The following is a 19209-nucleotide window of genomic DNA, read 5'->3' as shown; positions in this document are numbered from 1 at the left end:
CAGTACTCGTTCTGGGAATTCTAGCCACAGTTTTCAAAGAAGAAAAAGATATGAACAGAATCCTCATTTGAAAAGAAGAGGTATAACTGTCTATTTGCACATGCTATTACCCTTTACAAAGAAAACCCAAGAGATGCCACCAGAAAATTCCTGGAGTTTATCAATGAATACAGTAAACGTGCAGGGTATAAAACTAATACACAGAAACCCTTATAGTCCTACACATTCACAATGAAAAATCAGAAAGAGAAATGAAGGAACAATCCTGTTCCCCATTGCAATGAAAGGAATAAAACAACTAGAAATAAGTTTGCATAAAGAGACAAAGGACGTCCCCGATGGCTCAATTGGTAAAGAAGCTGCCTGCAATGCAGGAGACTCCTGTTTGGTTCCTGGGTCACGAAGACCCCCTGAAGAAGGGATAGGCTAGCCACTATGGTGTTCTTGGGCTTCCCTTGTGGCCCCAGCTGGTGACAAATCCTCCTGCAATGTGTGAGACCTGCATTTGAGGACTGGGTTGGGAAGATCCTCTGGAGAAGGGAAAGCTACCCATTCCAGTATTCTGGCGTGGAGAATTTCAAATTCCATACACTGTATAGCCCATGGGATTGCTAAGAGTCAGACGTGACTGAGCAACTTTCACTTTCCCAGAAGGATGAAAGAAAGCACTGAGGAAAGAAATCAAAACATATATAGATGGAGACAGATATCATGTTCTTGGATTGGACTAACTGATAGAGTTAAAATCAATATACCAGCCAAAACAATCAATAGATTCAATACAATACCTCTCAAACTACCGACAGTATTTTTCATAAACTAGAACAAATTATTTTACGATTTGCATGGAAACACATAAGACCTCGAAGAGCCAAAGCAGTTTTGAGAAAGAAGAATGGAACGAGAGGAGTCAAATTTTCTAGCTTCAGACTACACTACGAAGATATCAAGAGAGTATGAAACTTGCACAAATATAGAAATATAGACCAATGGAAAACAAATATGAAGTCCAATGATAGATTCCTGCCCCCATTATCTTTGACGATGCAGGCAAAAATGCGCAACAGAAAAAGACATTTTCTTCAAAAAAGTGTTATGGGAAAAGTGGACAGCTCTGTGTAGGAGCTAGAACGCTATCTAACACCATGTTCAAAAATAAACTCAAAATGGATTACAGGTGGAAAAGTAAGACCAGAAAATATACCACCCTCAGAGTACAATATAGGTATAACCACCACAAAATAAGTCACAGCAAGGTCCTCTGTGGGCCATTGCCTAAAGGAAATAAAAATGTTTGAAAAAAGGAACCTAATTAAACTCTATAGCTTTTGTACATTGAAGGAAACTATAATTAAGGTGAATATGTAGCTTCAGAATTGGGAGAAAATAAGAGCAACTCTGAGTGAACTCCGGGAGTTGGCGATGGACAGGGAGGCCTGGGGTGCTGCCATTCACAGCGTCGCAAAGAGACGGACACGACTGAGCGACTGAACTGAACTGAACTGAATAGCAACTGAAAAGCTAACAAAAAAGTTGTCTCCAAAATATGCAAGGTGCTCACGCATCTCAATACTCAGCTACAAATACTACTCAGCAAAACAAACCACCAATCAAAACATAGGTAAAAGCCCTCTGCAAAGAAGATACACAGATTACTAAGAGACACAGAAACGTTGCTCAGCATCACTCATTATAAGAGAAATGCAAATCAAAACCACATTGAGGTATCATTTCACACTGGTCAGATTGGCCATCATTAAAATGTCTACAATATAACTGCTGGAGAGGGTGTGGAGAAAAGGGAACCTTTTTACACTGTGGATGGGAATGCAAACTGGTACAACCATTATGGAGACTCCTTAGAAAGTTGGAAAGAGAAATACCATATGACCCAGCGATCCCGCTCTTAGGCATGAACTTCAAGGAAACGAGAATGGTAAGAAACAGTACTCCAACGTTTATTGAAGCACTGTTTGCAATACCACGGATGTGAAAGTGACCACGAGGTCCATCAGCAGATGAATGGTTAAGGAAGTTTTGCTACATATACATATGAAGTATTACTCAGGTAAAAGAAGTCATGCATTTGAGTCAGTTCTAATGAGTGGGAAGAGCACGAAACCTATTACACAGAATGAAGGAACTAAGAAAGAGAGAGACAAAACTGTATATTAATGCACAGATGTGGAATTTAGAAAGATGGGCTCTACGCAGGCAAGGAGAAGAGACAAGGATCTCAAGAACAGACGTTTGACTAAGTGGGAGAAGGTGAAGCTGGGATGCCTTGAGAAAAGCGCACTTAAATGGGTACGGTACCATATGTAAAAAATAGAAGACCAGTGTGAGGTTTTACAACATGGGTGATATGGGATACCCATGTCACAACTTCTGAACTTGCAATCTAATGCACGCATCAGCCACCAAGGAGCCCTCATTCTAGTGCACGTCGTGCACATTCTGAGCTTGCCGCCTCCAGCTCTCCTTTTACCCCTTCTGACATCACGATCCAGGGTAGGCTGTGGTAACTGCTGAATTTGCACTTTAGGGGAGGCATCACAAACTTACTAAGCCCGCATTCTAGTGCAAGCATGCTGCGTCTTGAACCGGAACTCTGGAGCAGGCATCTTGCCACTGATAATACTGTTCATCATCAGCTAGTGTTTCGCTGTCATGACATGTTCCCATTGCTTCTTCATCTCTGGTCATCACTCTGTGTCGCTTACCACCATCCAGTGTTTCTCTCAGTTCTGTAACCTGTTTCGAGTGCTTGTTCAACTCACTCCGGGACAAACATATCTAGTATTCAGTGCTGTGACAGGTTCAGTGTTTCTTCATCCTCCCCTAGTTAAACACAACAGTAGGTTACCACCCTTAGTGTTTCATTTTGTGACGGGCTTCTATCCACTCCAGGTCTAACACACTCAGTAGATTATCATCATCCAATGTCTTAACTGCGGAACATCCCACAAGTCTTCTTAACGCACCCCATGTCAAACGTACCCAGTAGCTTATCACTATCCCATGTTTCAGTGCAGAGAGATGATTCAAGCGTTTCTTCATTTCCTCCAGGTAAAGCATACTCAGCAGTTTGTCACCAGTGTTTCACCTGAGACGTGATTCTTCTTCATTTATGTAGTTGGCTGTGCTGGGTCTCAGTTGTGTCACGTAAGATAGTCCTTGAGACAAGCCAACTCTAACCATGGCATGAAGTCTCGGGAGTGTGAGAACTTCAGTATTTGCAGCTATGCAGGTTTACTTACTCTGTAGCATATGGGATGTTCCTTTCCCAATCGGGGATTGAACCTTCATCCCCTACACTACAAGGTGGATGCTTAACCGCTGGACCACCAGGAGAGGCCCTGTGACATGCTCTAAGTGCCTGCTTTTACGCCTCATATGAAAGAGACACATTGCTTGATGGGAACATATCAGCATCCAGGGTTGCAAAGATTGGACATGCTTCAGGAACTTCTTCATCCACACTGGTCAAATACAAGCAGGTGTTTATCACAATGTAGTGCCATTCCATGTGCTTCTTCGTTGATTACTGGCTGAACGTGTCCAGTAGATTATCATCGTCTACTGTTTCAGTGCAGTGACACCTCGAGTTATTCTTCATGCACCCTGGGTCAAACACATCCTGTTGTGTATCTCCCTCCAGTGTTGCACTGCTGTGACATGCTTTCAGTGTTTCTCCATCCACCCCAGGTCAAACATACTAAGTCGCTTATTATCCACACTTCAGAGAGGAGGTTCAGCCACATCTTTCTCCACCCCAGGTAAAATAGCCTCACCAGCTTATCCCTTGCTGCTTTTCACTGCTGTCACAAGTTCAAGTGCATCTTTATCAAACACACCAGCAGTTTATCACCATCCAGCACTTCCAAGCTGTGACACAAACTGCTGTATCATCCAGACTGGAAAAATACATCCGGTACTTTACTAAAGTCAGTGTTTCAGTGCTATGACGTGATTCAAGTGCCTATTCATCCACTCTCTGCAAAAACACACTCTGTAGTTTATCACCATGCAGTGCTCAGTGCCTTGACAGAGGACATGCTCCGAATGCTTCTTTGTCCACCTGGTGTCAAATACTCAATAGTTTTCCAACATCTGTATCTCAGTACTGTGAATCACTGCGTATGCTCCTTTGTCAATCCTGGCCCGTCACTCCTTGGAGTTTACCACCCTTCAGTGCTTCAGTGCTGTAATATGCTTCATGTGCTTCATCTTCTCCTGAAAAACATACTCATTAGTGTATCATCATCCAATATTCAGTACAGTGATATGCTTCAAGTGCTTACTAGTCCACATCAGTTGAACATTCCCAGCATTTTATCATTAGCCAAGGTTTCAGGGCCGTAACTTGTGGCATTTAGTAGGTGCTTGTTTGATCCCCAGAGGTGAAACTCAACACCTGTTTTTTCGCCATTTATTCTATCAGTGCTGTGACATACTACAGTGCTTTCTTAACTGCTCTGGGTTAATACACACATCCGTTCTTTCAGTGCTGATTAATGCACAAGTGCTTCCGCAACTATCCTCTTTCAAATACATACAGTAGTTTTGGAACTCATGAAAATAAAACTCTTTCACAGTTTCCATTGTGTCCTGATTTATTTGCTATCAAGAGGTGGGACTGGATGACAGGCTCTGAATTTATTGCATGTAGAGGTGTAAGTCAACGTTTTAAATCTCCACTTTCATCTCAGCAAAGAGCTCTAATCCCTCGTCTGCGTTCTGTCATGGGCATGTCTGAGTTTATTTATGTTTCTCCCAGCAATTTCGATTCCACTTTGCGCTTCATCCAGTCTGACATTTTGCGTGATATACTGTGCATGTAAGTTAAATAAGTGGCGTGACAACAAGACAGCCTTGACCTACTCCGTTACCAATTCTGAACAACTCCATTGTTCCTGTCTGATTCTGTTACTTCGTGACCTGCATACAGGTTTCTCAGGAGCCAGGTAAAGTGGTCTAGTATACCCACCTCTTTAAGAATTTTCCGCAATTTCTGTGACCCCCACAGTCAAATGCTTTAGCATAGTGAATGAAGCAGAAGTAGGTCATTTTCTGGAACTCCCTGCTTTTTCTATGATCCAATGAATGTTGGCAATTTGATCTCTGGTTCCTCTGCCTTTCGTAATCCAATTTGTACATTTGAAAGTTCTCAGTTCACATACTGTTGAAACCTAGATGGAGGCATTTGGAGCATTACCCAGCCAGCATATGAAGTGAGAACGACTGGGCAGCAGTTTGAGCATGCCTTCACAATGCCCTTTTTTGGGATCAGAGTGAATCTGACCTTTCCCTGTCCTGTGGTCATTGATGAGTTTTCCAAATGTCCTGGCACATTGAGTGCAGCATTTTAACAGCATTATCTTTTACAATTTGAAATAGCTGAGCTTCAAGTCTATCATCTTGACTAGCATTGTTTGTGGTATTTCTGCCTAAGATCCACTTGCCTTCACACCCCAGGTTGTCTGCTCTACGTGAGTGATCACACCATTATGGTTATGTGGGTGATTAAGCAGAGAAGGTGATGGCACCCCACTCCAATATTCTTGCCTGGAAAATCCCATGGACAGAGGAGCCTGGTAGTGAGCTGTCCATGGGGTCATGAAGAGCTGGACACGAGAGAAGCGACATAGCAGCAGCAGCAGCAGCAGCAGCAGCGGCAGCAGGTGATTAAGACCTTGCTTTGGTACAGCTCTTCTCGTGTACTCTTGCCAGCACTCCATCACATTTTCTCCTTCTGCTAGGTTCATACCCCTTCTGTCCTGGATTGTGCCCATGTCTCATGAAATATTCCCTTGCAGTCTCTCAGTTTCTGGGCAAGATTTCTCGTCTTTCCTATTCTATTGTTCCCTCTATTTCTTACTGGCATTAAATACACACAATATTATATCCCCATCCAGTGTGTAACTTTAGATATGCTTCAAGGGGTTTTTAATCCACTCCAGAAGAAATTAATGTGACAGCTATCACCATCCATTTTTTCTGTATTGTGACATGTTTTGAGCCTCCTCCATCCCCTCCAGGTAAAACACACCCTGTACATTTTCATCATTCGTTGATGCTGCGCTATTACCGGCCTGAAGGGTCCCTTTGTCTCATTTAGTCAAACACTCCCTGTCGTTTACCACTATCCAGTGTTCCAGTACTGTGGCATGCCTCATGTACTCCTTTATCCTCTCCATATAAAATATGGTAGGTAGCTTATCACAATTCCTGTTTCGGTTCTGTGCTGAGTTTAAAGTCCTTCTTTAGGCCATTCTAGATAAAACGCATTCAGAAGTTTATGATGGTCCCATGTTTTCGTCTGTGCCATGCTTTCAGTTTCTCCTCATTCAACATGTATCAAACAAACCCCGTAGTTTATCATCATCCAGTGTTTCAAGGCTGTTTCCTGCTCAACTGCTTCGTCATTCTCTGCAGAAAATACATAACCAATAATTTATCACAATCCAGTGTGTTAATTCTGGCATATGCTTCAAAAGATCCTTTGTCCACTCAAGGTTGAGCACACTCTTAGTTTATCACCATCCATTGATTCAGGGCTAGTACATACTTTCATTGATTTTTCAACTACCACAGCTCATCATACACAATGATTTACCATGATCCAGTTTCAGGGTTGTGACAGGCTCCTTGTGCTTCTTTCTATATACAAGATCAAACACAGACCATCTGAAGTGTGAACATACAGTGTTTCAGTCATGAAACCCACTTCAAGGGGTTCTTCACTTACTCCACAACAAATACACCATATAGGTTATCGACATTCATTGTTTCAATGTTGTAGCACATACTAATGGCTGCTTCACTAACTCCAAGTCAAACACCTTCAGTGGTTTGCCACTATCTTGGGTTTCAGATCTGTGACATGCTTCAAGAGCTCCTGAAACTACTCACGGTCAAAGGCACTCTGTAGATTTGTTGTTGCTGGCTGTTATGGGTTGTTCAGTCATTCAGTCATCTCCAACTCTCCAAATCCCATGGACTGCAGTATGTCACGCCTTCTTGCCCTTGACCATCTCCCGGAGCTTGTTCAAACTCAAATCCACTGGGTCGGTGATGCCATCCAAGTATCTGGTCCTCCATCGTCCCCTTCTTCTGCTCCAATCTTTGGCGGCATCAGAGTCTTTGCCAACGAGTTGACTCTTCACATCAGATAGCCATAATATTGGAGCTTCTGCCTCAGCATCAGCCCCTCCAGTGAATTTTCAGGATTGATGTCCTTTACAGTTGACTGGATTGATTTCCTTGCAGCCCAAGGGACTCACAAGTGTCTTCTCCAAGACTGTGGTTCAAAAGTATCAATTTCTTAATGTTCAGCCTTCTTTATGGCCTAACTTACATTGTCACATGACTGCTTAAAAAAACACAAATATAGCTCTGACTATATGGACGCTTCTTGGCAAACGGATGCCTCTGCTCTTTAACATGCAGTCTAGGTTTGTCACTGCTTTTCTTCCAAGAAACAAGTGTCATTTAATTTCATAGCTGCAGTCATCACCTGCCATGATTTTGGAGTCCAAGGAAACAGAAGTCTCACTGTTACCATTGTTTTCCCATCTATTTGCCATGAAATAATAGGACACGATGCTAGGATCTTAGTGTTTTGAATGTTGCGTCTTAAGCCAGCTTTTTCACTCTCCTCTTTCACCTGCATCAAGAGGCTCTTTAGTTATTCTTTGCTTGATGCTATATCGGTGGTGTCATCTGCATATCTGAAGTTATTGATATTTCTATTTTTCTCTTAATTTCAGCTTGTGTTTCCTCCAGCCCCGCATTTTCCAAGATGTGATCTGCATATAAATTAAATCAACAGGGTGACACATGTAGTAGTTTGTTTGTTTGTTTGTTTGTTTTCCAATTTCAAACCATCTGTTCTTCTTTACCTGGTTCTCACTGGTTGTTTCTTGACCTGGATACAGGTCTCTCAGGAGGCATGTAGGTAGTCTGGTATTTCCATGTCTTTAAGAATTTTCTGCAGTTTGTTGTGATCCACACAGTGGATTTTTATCATACTCAATAAAGCAGAAATAGGTTTTTTTTTTTCAATAATATTCTTGCTTTTTCCATGATCCAATGGATGTTGCCAATTTGACCTCTGGTTTCTGTCTTTTCTAAATCCAGTTTGAACATTTGCAGCTTCTAGGTTAATGTGCTGTTAAAGTCTTGGCAGGAGAATTGTGAGCATGTCTTTGTTCGATTCACTTCAGCTGCTCAGTTGTGTATGACTGTTTGTGAGCCCATGGACTACAGCAAATCAGGCCTTCCTGTCCATCACCAACTCCCGCAGTTTACTGAAATTCATGTCCTTTGAGTCGGTGATACCAGCTAACTGTCTCATCCTCTGTCGTCTCCTTCTCCTCCTGCTTTCAATCTTGCCAAACATCAGGGTCTTTTCAAATGAGTCAGCTCTTCACATCAGTTGGCCAAAGTATTGGAGTTTCAGCTTTAACCTCAGTCCTTCTAATGAATATTCGTGATTGATCTCCTTTCGGATGGACTGGTTGGATCTCCTTGCAGTTCAAAGGACTCTCAAGAATCTCCTCCAACAACACAGTTCAAAAGCATCACTTCTTTGGTGCTCAGCTTTCTTTATAGTTCCACTGGTACATCCATACACGCCTACTGGAAAAATCATAATCTTAACTAGGTGGAGCTTTGTTGGCACATTAACATCTCTGCTTTTTAATATGCTGTCTCAGTTCAATTCAGTTCAGCCTGTCCGACTCTTTGCGCCCCCATGAATCGCCACAAGCCAAGCCTCCCTGTCCGTCACCAACTCTCTTAGTTCACTCAGACTCATGTCCATCGAGTCAGTGACGTCATCCAGCTATCTCAGTTGTTCATAAATTGTGTTCAAAGGAGTTAGTGCGTAAAATAATGGCCGTTGTGTGATATTTGGAACATCATGTGGTGTTGCCCTTCCTTGGATTTCAAACGAAAAACTGACCTTTTCCAGTCCTGCAGCCACTGCTGAGTTTCCCAAGTTTTCTGGCATACTGAGTGCAGCACTTCAACAATATCATCTTTTAAAATTTGAAATAGCTCAGCTGGTGTTCCATCACCTCCACTATCTTTGTTGGTAGTGATGCTTTCTAAGAGCCACTGGATTTCCCACTCCAAGATGTCTAGCTGTAGGCGAGTGATCACCCCATCATGGTTATCTAGGTCATCGGGAACTTTTTGGATAGTTCTTCTATGTAATCATGCCAGCACTCCTTAATATCTTCCACTTCTTTTAGGTTCACACATTTTCGGCCCTTTATTATACACATATGTGCATGAAATACTCCCTTGATACCACTTATTTTCCTGAAGAGATCTCTAGTCTTTCCCAGGCTCTCATTCCCACTCAGTAGTTTAGCAACATTTATTGTTTCATGGATGTGACATGCTTCCAGTGCTTCTTATTCCACTTGAATTCCTACACTCCCAGTAGTGTATCAGAATCCCTTGTGTCACCCCAGGGACCTGCTTTACCTGCTTCTTCGCAACCCCAGATCAAACACATTCAGTACTTTATCCCCGTAGAGTATTCAGTGCATTAACATGCGACACTTTCCGGTGTTTCCTTGTCACCTGGGACTAATCACCCAGTGGTATAAGTGCCATACTCTATTTTAGTGCCGTTACACAGGTCAAGTGCTTCATTTTCTGAGGCTAAAACACACTCCTCATCCAGTGTCTTAGTGCAGAGACATGCTTGAGGAGCGTCTTCATCCACCCAGTCAAACACTCCCAGGAGTTTTTCACCATCCAGTGTTCAAGTTCTGTGACATGCTTCAAGTGCTCCTTTGTGTACACGGGGTCAAAGACACCCAGTAGTGTGTCGTTATCCAATGTTTCAGTTATGCAACATGCTTCTGGGTTTCTTCATTCCCTCAGGTCATCACACCAAGTGGTTTCTCACTATCCAGTGTTTCAGGGTTACAGCATGCTTCCAGAGCTTCTTTTTCTCCCTGGGTCAAACATTCCAAGTCTCTTGCCCCGTCCACGTTTGAGTTCTGTGAAATGGATCATGTGCTTCCTGTCCACCCTGAATCAAGCACCCTCAACAGTTTGTCACCATCCAGTGTTTCATGTTGGTGACAAGGTTCAGATACTTCCCCATGCACTCTGGGTCATACACACCCTGTTGTTTATCACCTGTTTCAGGTTTTTGACATGCATCAATTGCTTCTTGCCCATCCTGGATCAAACACACCAGGAGTTTAGCATCATCCAATGTTTCCATACTGTAACATATTTCAAGAATTTTGCCACACACCACTGTTCAGAAGTACCCAACAGTTTATCAGCATCCCATGCCTCAGTTCGAGGACTTGCCTCAAGTGCTTCTTCACAACCCCAGACAAAACATACCCAGTGGATTATCACCATCCACTGTTTCAGTCCTGTAGCATGCTTCATGTGCTTCTTCATCCTCTCTAGGTGAAGCACATGCAGTAGCTTATGACCATTGAGTGTTTCCATTTTATGGCAGATTCCAGGACGTTTCCATCCTCACCAGGCCAAACACACTCAAACATTAACACCATCCAATGTTTTACTGTGTGTGACATTCCTCAAGTCTTCCTCATTATCGCAAGTCAAACACATCCATAACATTCACCACCTCCAGTTCCAATGCCAAGATCCACTTCAATGGTGTGTTCATTCTCCCCATTTAAAGGCATTCACTAGGCTATCACCATACAGTGTTGAAGTTCAGTGACATGCCTGCAGTGCTTCTCCGTCCATCCAATGTCAAGCCCAGCTGGTAGTTACTGACCATTTAACGTTTCATTGCATGGCATGCTTCAGTCAAATGTGCCCAAGATTATTTAAAAGAAAAAGGAAAAGAAAGAAAAAAAAATCACTCTTTAAGGGGTGATCAGTTCAGTTGAGTCACTCATTCATGTCCAGCTCTTTGTTATCCCATGAACCGCAGCAAGCCAGACCTCCCTGTCCATCATCAACTCCCATGGGTAACCCAAACCCATGTCCATTGAGTCGGTGATACCATCCATCCATCTCACCTTCTGACGTCCCCTTCTCCTCCTGCCCTCAATCATTTCCAGCAACAAGATGCTTTCAAATGAGCCAGCTCTTCACATCACGGGGCCAAATTATTGGAGTTTCAGCTTCAACATCAGTCCTGTCAATGAACACTAAGGACTGATTTCTTTTAGGATGGACTGGTTGGATCTCCTAGCAGTCCAAGGGACTCTCAAGAGTCTTCTTAAACACCCAGTTCAAAAGCATCAATACTTCAGTGCTCAGCCTTCTTTATATTCCAAAACTTACATCCACACATGACTACTGGGAAAACCGTCGCGTTGACTAGATGGACCTTTCTCGACAAAGTAAAGCCTCTGTTTTTCAATATGAATATAATAATCAATAATAATCAATCATCAGCAATAATCAATAATGATAATTAATCATCTAGGTTGGTCATAAGTTTCCTTCTAAGGACGAAGCGTCTTTTAATTTCATGGCTGCAGTCACCATCTGCAGCGATTTTGGAGCCCAGAAGTATAAAGTCATCTTCTGTTTCCACTGTTTCCCACCTATTTGCCATGATGTGGCGGCATCCGATGCCATGATCTTTGTTTTTTGAATGTTGAGCATTAAGCCAACTTATTCACTCTCTCGTGTCACTTTTATCAAGAGGCTCTTTAGTTCTTCACTTTCTGCCATAAGGCTGGTGTCATCGGCATATTTCAGATGATTGATATTTCTCTGTCAATCTTGTTTCCACCTTGAGATTCCTGCAGCCCAGTGTTTCTCGTTATGTAGTCTGTGTAGAAGTTAAATAAGCAAGGTGGCAATTATACAGCCTCGGGGTACTCCTTTTCCTTTTTGGAGCCAGTCTGTTGTTCTATTTCCAGTTCTAATTGTTGCTTCCTGACCTGCATACAAGTTTATCAAGAGGCAAGTCAGGTTGTCTGGTATTCCCTGAAATCTCTTTCAGAATTTCCCAAAGTTTATTGTGATCCACATAGTCAAAGTCTCAATAAAACCGAAGTAGATCTTCTTTTGGAACTCTCTTGGTTTTTCAATGATGCAGCAGATGTTGGCAATTTGATCTTGGTTGCTCTGCCTTTTGGAAAACCAACTCGAATAGCTGGAAGTTCCTGGTTGCTGTATTGCTGAAGCATGGCTTGGATAATTTTGCCCAGTAATTTAGTAGCATATGAGATGAGTGCAACTGTGTAGTAGTTGGAGAATTCTTTGGCATTGCCTTTCTTTGGGATTGGAGTGAAAACTGCCCCTTTCCAGTCCTGTGGCCAGTGCTGAATTTTCCACATTTGGTGCCATGTTAAGTGCAACCCTTTCATAGCATGGTCCTTTGGGATTTGAACTAGCTCAACTGGAATTCTATCCCCTCCACTAGCTTTCTTTGTAGTGATGCTTCCTAAGACCCACTTGAGTGTACATTCCTGGATGTCTGGTTCTAGGTGAATGATCACATCATTGTGATTATCTGTGTCATGACTATCTTTTATGTGCAGTTCTTCTGTGTATTTTTGCACCTCTTCTTAATATCTTCTGCTTCTGTTGGGCCCATACGACTTCTGTCCTTTATTCAGCCCATCTTTGCAAGAAATGTTTGCTTGGTATCTCTAAGTTTTTGACGAGATCCCTAGTCTTTCGCATTCTATTGTTTCCTCTATTTCTTTAGTGCAGTGGGTGTGGCACAATTCAAAGGCTCTCTTCCCACTCAGGTCAGTCATCGTCAATAAGTGGTACCAACCAGTGTCCAGTGCTGTGACATATGACCAAGTTCAATTCTTCCTTAACGAAGTGACTAAATAAAACATCCCGGAGTTTATCAATACACAGTGTTCCATGGCTGCCCCTGGATTCGAGTACTTCCTCACCCACTCCAGGTTAACATAGTCCTTTATCACCATCCATTGCTTCAGTACACTGACAGTCTTCAAATGCTTCTACATTAATCCTGGTGTAAAATTTCTAGTAGTTATAAACGGCCAGTGGTTTACTTTGCAGCACGACCCAATGGCTTCTTCATGCGCACTCATACACCAACTCCGTAGTTTGTCGCCATCTAGTGTATACATGAAGTGACATGCTTCAAGAGCTTCCTCATCCACCCCAGATCTAGACAGTCAGTCTGTCGTCTCCATACAAGCGTTTCAGTGCTGTGACATGATTTGAAATGTTGTCTGTGCACACTGAGGCATACACAGCCAGCAGTTCACCATGCTCCAGTGTTTCAGGACTTTGATAAGATTAAATATGTTCTTGGTCCCACTAACGTCAATACACTCACCGTTTATAACCATCTTGTTTCACTGCTGTGACATAATGTCAACTGCTTCTTCATCCATTCCTGTGTCAAACGAACTCAGTAGTTTTTTCCCCGTCTAGTGCTAGTGTTCAGTACTATGAAATGATTCTGAAGGTTCTGTGTCCATTCCGGCTCAAACATAGTCCATATTCTCAACCAGTGCTTCAGTGATGTCACATGCTTCAAGTGCTTTCTTCATTCACTCCATATCAAGTACATGCAGTCGTTCATAAGCATGCAATGTTTCAGTTGTGCGACATGCTTCAAATGGTTCTCTAATCCACTTGAGCTGAAACATACCCAGTAGCTTATGACCATTGGTGTTTCAGTGCTGCGACATGTTTCAAGTCCTTCTTCTTCTACGCCATGCTGAACGCATGCAATAGTTTATCACCATCAGTTGTTTCAGTTCTGTTACATTCTTCAAGTCTTGTTTCGTATACTCTGGTTCAAATACACCTAGAAGTTGTTCACCATCAACTGTTGAGTTCTGTGATATGTCTCAATTGTTTCTGTACATACCAGTTCATAAACACGCATACATTTTTCTCCATATTGTGTTTTAGGGCTGTCATACGGTTAAATGAGTCCCCTTCTTACCCCAGGTCAAATACACCCAGTATTCATCAACATCCAGTCTTTCAGCTACGTGATACAGTTCAAGTGCTTCAGCATCCATTCTTGGAAGACACAGCCGATAATTTGTCAAATTCCAGTGCTTCAGTGCTGTGAATTTTTTAAGTGTTTCTGCATCCAAATAGCTCAGGCAAGACTAAGAGATTGTAACTATCACTGGTTCAGTTTTATGACATGGCTTAAGCGCATCTCCATCTACATTAGCTGGAAGGCACTCAATAATTACCACCATCCTGTACCTCATAGGTAAAACATTCTTGGAACGTTTCTTTGTCTACTGTGGGTCAAACACACCGAGGAGTTTTTCACCAGTCAGTGTTTCAGTGCTGTGACAACTTCCACTGCTTCTTTGTGTACTACAGGTCAGCACACCAAGTGTCTTGTAACTACTAGCTTGCACTCTAGAGAACACACCTCTCTTCTACTGAGACTGAGATGTAGAGCATGCATCTCACCACTATTAAGACCCCATTCTAAGCACACATGCCACTTCTGCAGTGGCTAAACTCTGGAGGAAATGTGACAACACTATTGACCCTGAATTCTAGAACACACATCTTACCATTGCTGAATCAGTGTTCTACAGAAGGCTTAGCACAACTACTGAGCTTGCACTCTGAAAGTATCGTCCTACCTCTACTGAGTCAACATTATATGCCATACATGTTCCAACTTCTGAGTTTGCACTATGGAATACACATTATGCCACTACTGAGCAAGCTCTAGTGTACACATGACAACGTACTGATCCCCACATCAAAGGGTAATGCTGATAATTTGTCAAAGTACTGCACTCTTGTGCTCATTTCACATACTAAGCAAGATAAGGCTCAAAATCCTTTGTGCTAGGCTTCAAAGTATTTGAACCAAGAACTTCCAAATATATGCGATGGATTTAGAAAAGGCAGAGGAATGAGGGATTATACTGCCCACGTTCATTGCCTCCTAGAGAAAGTAGGAAGTCAAGAGATACCTGGAATAACAGGCAAGTTGGACCTTGGAGTACATATGAAGTATGGCAAAGGCTAACAGAATTCCCTAAGAGAACTCACCATTCACAGAAAACACCCTCTTCCCACAACACAAGAGATGACTCTTGAGATGGTCAATGCTGAAATCAGATTGATTCTGTCCTGTGTAGCTGAAGATGGAGAAGCTCTATGCAGTCAGAAAAAAAAAAAAACAAACAAACCCACAAGACTGAGCAGTGAGATGGCTCAGATCAGGAATGCCTTAAAGAAAACCTCAGACTTAAGTTGAAGAAAGTATGGAAAACCACTAGACCATTTGGGTTGGCCAAAATCAGTCTCTTATGATTATGCAGTGGATGTGACAAATAGATTTGAGGGATTAGATCTTATAGACAGACTGCTTGGAGACTATGGACCAAGGGTCATGACATTCTGCATGAGACAATGAACAAAACCTACCCAAGAAAAAGAAATGCAAAAAGGCAAAAGGTTTTTCTGAGGAGGCCTTACAAATAACTTAGAAAAGAAGAGAAGCTAAAGGCATAGGAGAAAAAGAAAGATAATCCATTTGAATGCAGTTTTCTTAAGAATAGCATGGAGAGATAAGAAAAGCCTTCCTCAGGGATCAATGCAAAGAAGCAGAGAAACACAATAGGATGGCAAAGAACAGAGAATACCTCAGGAATGATACAGATACCAAGGGAACATTTCATGCAAAGATGGGCACAATAAAGGAGACAAAATATATGGACCTAACAGAAGCAGATATATTAAGAAGTGGTGGCAAGAATACACAGAAGAACTGAACTTAAAAAAAAAAAAAAAAGGAAGAAGAAAAAGAAGATCTTAATGACACACATAACCGTGAAGGTGTCTTTACTCACCCAGAACCAGACATCCTGCAATGTGAAGTCAAGCAGCCGTTAGTACATAACTATGAACAAAGTTACTAGAGGTAATGTGTTTCCAGTTGTGGAATTTCAAGTCCTACCAGATTATGACATTACAATCCTGCACGCAATATGCCAGCGAATTTGAAAAGCTCGGCACTGGCCGCAGAACTTGGAAAGGTTAGTTTAAACTCCAATCCTCAAGAAAAGCTAGGCCAAAGATTGTTTAAACTAACACACAATTGCACACATCTCACATGTAAGCACAGTCATGTTCAAAGTTCTTCAAGCTAGGCTTCAGCAGTACATGAACCGAGAACTTCCAGATGTTAAAGCTGGATTTAGAAAAGTCAGAGAAACCAGAGATCAAATTGTCAGCATCCATTGGATCAGAGAAAAAGCAAAGGAGTTCAAGAAAAACATCGACTTCTGATTTGGACTATGCCAAAGGTTTTGACTGTGTGGATGACAACAAGCTATGGGAAATTCCTGGAAAGATGCAAATACCAGACCTCTTTAGCTGCCTGCTGAGAAATCTGTAGGCATGTCAAGAAGCAACACTTGGACATAGAACAATGCGCTAGCTTCAAATTGGGAAAGGAGCACATCAAGGCTGCATATTGTCATGTGCCTTATTTAACTTATATTCAGCATGTCATGTGAAATGCCAGGCTGGATGAAGCCCAACTAGAATCAAGATTGCTTGGAGAACTATCAATAACCACAGATTTGCAGTTGACACCACATATATGACAGAAAGTGGAGAATAAATAAAGAGCGTATTGATGGAAAGAAAGAAGAGAGTGAAGAACCTTGCTTAAAACTCAATGTTGAAACCATGAAGATCATGGCATCTGGCCCCGTGACTTCACATCAAATAGGGAAATCACGGGGAAAAATGGAAACAGTGATAGACTTTATTTTCTCGGGCTCCAAAATCACTGCAGATGGTGAGGGCAGCTGCGGAATTAAAAGGTGCTAGATCCTATGAAGAAAAGCTGTAACCACCTAAAGAGCATATGCAAAAGCAGAGGCATTACTTTGCAATTAATGGTCTATCAGGTCATACCTATGGAGTTTCCATTACTCATGTATGGATGGGAGAGTTGGACTATACGGGAAGTTGCGCATGGAATCATTGATGATTTTGAACTGTGGTGTTGGAGAAGACTCTTGCGAGTCCCTTGGACTGCAAGGAGATCAAAGCAGTCAATCCTGATGGAAATCAGCCCTGAATATTCATTGGAAGTACTTTTGCTGAAGCTGAAACTCTGGTACTTTCGCCACCCGATGCAAAAAGCTAACTATAGGAAAAGACCCTGATGCTGGGAAAGCTTGAGTGCAGAAGGAGAAGGGCCTAGCAGACGATGAGATGGTTGGATGGTACAACTAATTTGAGGCACATGACTTTGAGCAAACTCTGGGAGTTAGTGATGGACAGTGAGGCGTGGTGTGCTGCATAATAAGGAACGTAACATGCCTTATTATGTTGCAGAGAGTTACTATGCCTGAGCAACAGAACAACAGCAGAATCAACCATTTCAGTAAGAAGTGAAGACACAACTTACAGGAAGATGCTCAGAGAAAAATAGAGAAACAATATCAATCCACTTCTCATGCAGCCATTTTTCCTCTTATTGAAACAAGGTTTTTCCATATTGAAATATGGCTTTCCTGAAGTATGTGAATTCTAACTTGTTTTTTCACCTCAGAGAGGTGTGTTGATGAAGTCACGATGCACAGAGAACATGGCAGTTCTCACAGATTCCCTTAATAAAATCATGATGTACTTAAGGAGCTGGGGCTATTTTTTCCATGGGAATAAATATTTTGATGAGGAACTCTTTAATTCTTTAGAAAATGTTAATTACCATAATCAAATTTGTTTGGAATATTTGTAGTCTTTCCTTTGGTATCAGAAGATACTGCAGCCCTGACAATAAGGCAGGGTTTTCCAACCAAAAGCCTGAAACAGAGCAGCTCACCACACTCTAAAAGCACATTAGAAAAGTGGTAATTTGCTATTCAAATCAGTGAGCATTATACCCAAGTGAAAGAATGGCTAAAAGAGCTTGAAGAACATCACTAGAGTCTGCTAAAGGAAATCAATATGGGATTAATGGTATGAAAGGTTAGAGTAGATGAAACTTGAATTATAGTAATGGAAAATATAGTAAAAGTTTCCTAGCATGTGGGCAGAATGAGAAGTCTCCTCAGAAACTGACACAAACAAAACAAATCTACACATTCTTTCAGAAAATCCAAATGGCTTCAGAATGAAATATAAAGGTGCAGGAGAGATAGCTAAGAGCTTAAGTGGATATATGGATACTCGAATTATTTGACCAACATGATGTTTCATAGGCTTTTCGGCATTCACACCACAAATGTGAACTCTGATGGCTGGGATACCCTTACCTCTCATCCTGCTGAACTATTGCCTAGAATATTTTTATTCTGTGATAGATTTCTTCTAATCAGTATCATTCTATCACGTTTTGAAAAATTAGTATTTTTGCACTTTCAACATGCAAATTATATTTGCTTGTTGCTAAATATATGTAACTAACTTCTCTGCTAAACTCACTGGGTTTTTTTTGTTTGTTTGTTTGTTTTTTGCCCCTTAAGGTCTTATTTATGAATTTATTTTTCCATTTTATTTATTTTTTTCTTTAATTTTTAGTTTTACTTTATTTTTCTTTACAACACTGTATTGGTTTTCCCATACATTGACATGAATATTTGTTATTGTTAAAACTGCATTTATTTTGGCAGGGCCAGGTAGTCATGGATGTTCAAGGGCTTTCTGTAGCTGAGGCAAGTGGTATGGTGCACTTCACTATGCTGCATAACCTTCCCATTGTGATGTTTCTTTTGCTGGAGAACACTGGCTCTAGTTTCGGCACATGAGCTCCTGAGTTGTGGCCCATGAGCTTAGTTACACTTCAGCATGTGGGATCTTCCCAGACAAGAATCACTGGGAGGCTGACTATTAATCGATGGATCACTAGGATAGTTCAACACAGACTATATAGGCTGGAAGGTTGATACCATACATATGAAAGCCAAGAAGTACTTAAGTAGATACTGTTTTTCTTTGGGGTATTCTCCTGGTGGCTCATTGGTAAAGAGTCCACTTCCCAATGTAGATGACCCAGGGTTGAGAAATCCCTGAGTTGGGAAGATAGATCTTCTGGAAGAGAGAATGAAAACCAGACTCAGTATTCTTGCCTGGGAAATCCCACGGGCAGAGGAGCCTGGTGGTCTATGGTCCATGGAGATGAAGAGACGGAAATGACTTAGCAGCTAATCATGACCACCACCACCGTGTTGTTTTGGCAGATAAAGTAGGTAGTTTGTTTAAATGTCCTTGGCCTGCAATGTCTGAAAATTAGTC

At 41.8% G+C, this 19209-nt stretch overlaps 1 pseudogene; it reads right to left on the bottom strand.

Annotated features, from left to right (window-relative positions):
* Positions 1 to 1125: 1125 nt before the first annotated feature.
* Positions 1126 to 19209, bottom strand: part of LOC132658954 (testis-specific Y-encoded protein 1-like) — a 56924-nt pseudogene continuing 38840 nt past the window's right edge.

The sequence above is a fragment of the Ovis aries genome, chromosome Y, assembly GCF_016772045.2.
Source record: "Ovis aries strain OAR_USU_Benz2616 breed Rambouillet chromosome Y, ARS-UI_Ramb_v3.0, whole genome shotgun sequence".
In the NCBI taxonomy this organism is placed as follows: domain Eukaryota; kingdom Metazoa; phylum Chordata; class Mammalia; order Artiodactyla; family Bovidae; genus Ovis; species Ovis aries.
This window is presented reverse-complemented; position numbering and strand designations above follow the sequence as displayed.